Raw genomic sequence first — 3,262 nt, 5'->3', positions numbered from 1 at the left:
ACCATGACCAAGTTGGATTCATCCCAGGGATGCAAGGAAGGTTCAATATTCGCAAATAAGTAAATGCAATACTTCATATAAATAAAACCAAAGAGAAAATTCATGTGATCATATCAGTATATGTGGGAAAAGTATTTGATAAGGTACAGCCCCCATTTATGATGAAAACACTCAGCAAAGTGGGAAAAGAGGGAGCATTCCTCAATATAATAAAGGCCATATAGGCCAGACCTACTGCCAACATCATACTCAATGGGCAAAAATGAAAATTTTCGTCACTAAGATCAGGAACAAGACAAGGTTGTTCACTTTCACCACTTCTATTCAACACAGTATTGGAAGTTTTAGCCAGAGTGATCAGACAAGAAAAGGAAATAAAAGACATCCATATCAGAAATGGAGAAACAAAACTGTCACTGTTTCAGATGATATGATAGTGTACATAGAAAATCCTGTAGACTCCACCCAAAAACTACTTCACCTAATAAATGAATTTGGCAAAACAGCAGGATACAAAGTCAATATCCAGAAATGAAAGGCATTTTTTAATTTTTAAAAAATTTTATTTATCTTTAGAGGGAAAGGGAAGGAGAGAGGGAGAGAAATATCAATGTATGGTTGCTTCTTGTGCCTCCCCTGCTGGGCACTGGCCTGCAACCCAGGCATGTGCCCTGACTGGGAATGGGACCATGGTTGTTTGGTCTGCAGGCCATTGCTCAGTCCAGTGAGCTACACCAGCCACAGCTGAAAGGCATTTTTGTATACCAACAATGACAGAGCAGAAACAGAAATAAAGAAAAAAATCCCATTTGATATAGCAACAAAAAAATTAAGTATCTAGGAATAAACCTAACGAAGGAGGTAAAAGACCTGTACTCAGAAAACTACAGAACACCAAAGGAAAAAATCAAGGAAGACACAAACAAATGGAAGCATATACCATGTTCATGGATTGGAAGAATCAATGTCATCAAAATGACCATACTACCCAAAGCAATTTACAAATCCAATGCAATACCTATTAAAGTGCCAATGGCATATTTCACAGGAATAAAACAAACACTTCAAAAATTTATATGGAACCATAAGTGACCCTAAATAGTTGCTGCAATTTTGAGAAAGAAGAGCAAAGTAGGAGGGATCACAATACCTGATATCAAACTGTATTACAAGGCCACTGTAATTGAAGTGGTCTGGTACTGGCATAAAAACAGGCACATAGACCAATGGGACACAACAGAGAGCCCAGAAATAAAGCCAAGTCTCTATGGTCAATTAATATTTTACAAAGAAGGCAGCAACATAAAATGGAGTAAAAATAGCCTCTTCAACAAATGGTATTGGGAGAATTCAACAGCTATATGCGAAAAAATGAAACTTGAGCACCAACTTACACCATACACCAAAATAAATTCAAGGTGGATAAAAGACTTAAATATAAGCCATGATACCATTAAAGTCCTAGAGGAGAACATTGGCAGGAAGATCTTAGATATTTCACAAAGCAACATTTGTACAGATATGTCCCCTAGAGCAAGAGACATAAAGAAAAGAATAAACAAATGAGATCTCATCAAAATAAAAAGCTTCTGCATGGCTACAGAAAATAGTATTAAAATAAAAAGAGAACCAACTCTTTGGGAAAACATATTTGCTAATGAAAAATCTTACGAGGGTTAAATGTCCAAAATATATACAGAACTTACATGACTCCACTCTAAGAAGAGCAAGCAACCCAATTAAAAAGTGGGCAAAGGACTTGAACAGACACTTCTCTAAGGAAGACATACTGAGGATCCAGAGACACATGAAAAGATGCTCAATATTGCTAGCTATCAGAGAGATGCAAATTAAAACCATAATGAGATACCACCTCACATCAGTCAGAATGGCCATCATAAACAAAGCAACAGACAACGAGTGTTGGAGAGGTTGTGGAGAAAAGGGATCCCCAGTTCCCTGTTGGTGGGATTGCAGACTGGTACAACCACTATGGAAACAGTATGGAATTTTCTAAGAAAACTAAAAATAGATCTGCTTTTTGGCCCAGCAACTCCACTGTTAGGATTATATAGGTATATCCTATACCCTGAAATGCCAATCCAAAAGAACCTATGCACCCCAATGTTCATAGAATCACAATTTATGATAGCCAAGAGTTGGAAGCAACCTAGGTGCCCATCAGTAAGTGAATGGATCAAAAAACTATGGTACATTTACACAATGGAATTCTATGTAGCAGGAAGAAAGAAGGAGCTCCTACCTTTTGCAACAGCATGAATGGAACTGGAAAGCTTTGTGCTGAGTGAAATAATCCAGGCAGTGAAAGACAAATACCATATGATCTCACCTTAAATAGGAAGCTAAACAATGAAACAAACAAGCAAGCAAAACATAACCAAAGACACTGAAATAGAGAACAGGCTGACAGTGACCATAGGGGAGAGGGGAGGGCATTTCAGGGGAAATGGGGAAGGGTTTACAGGAGCAAGTATAAAGGTCACATGGACAAAAACTAAGTGGGGTGGAAATGGGATGAATGTGAGGAGCACTGGGGGGCGGGGGGTGAGTTGGGATGGGAGTAAAAGATGGAAACTGAACTTGAATAGGTATTGCATTGAATCTGTAAATTGCTTTGAGTAGCATGGACATTTTGATGATGTTAATTCTTCCAATCCATGAACACGGTATATGTTTCCATTTGTTTGTGTCTTCCTTGATTTCTTTCTTCAGTGTTGTGTAGTTTTCTGCATACAGGTCTTTTACCTCCTTGGTTAGATTTATTCCCAGATATTTTATTTTTGGTTTTGCTATATCAAATGGGATTTTTTTCTTGATTTCTCCTTCTGCTGATTCATTGTTAGTATACAAAAATGCCTTTGATTTCTGGATATTGACTTTGTAACCCGCTGTTTTGCCAAATTCATTTATTAGTTTGAGCAGTTTTGGGGTAGAGTCTATAGGATTTTCCATTACACTATCATGTCATCTGCAAACAATGACAGTTTTGTTTCCTCCTTTCCAATTTGAATGCCTTTTATTTCCTTTTCTTGCCTGATCGCTGAGGCTAAAACTTCCAATACCAAAGAACATATGCACCCCAAAGTTCATAGCAGCACAATTTACAATAGCCAAGAGTTGGAAGCAAACTAAGTGCCCATCAGTAAATGAATGAATCAAAAAACTATGGTACATATACACAATGGAATTCTATGCAGCAGAAAGAAAGAAGGAGCTCCTACCTTTTGCAACAGCATGGATG

This window comes from Sturnira hondurensis, unplaced genomic scaffold (assembly GCF_014824575.4).
Source record: "Sturnira hondurensis isolate 20B ecotype Veracruz unplaced genomic scaffold, ASM1482457v3 Scaffold0022910, whole genome shotgun sequence".
Taxonomy (NCBI): domain Eukaryota; kingdom Metazoa; phylum Chordata; class Mammalia; order Chiroptera; family Phyllostomidae; genus Sturnira; species Sturnira hondurensis.
The sequence above is the reverse complement of the archived record's forward strand: the minus strand, read 5'-3'. Positions refer to the sequence as shown.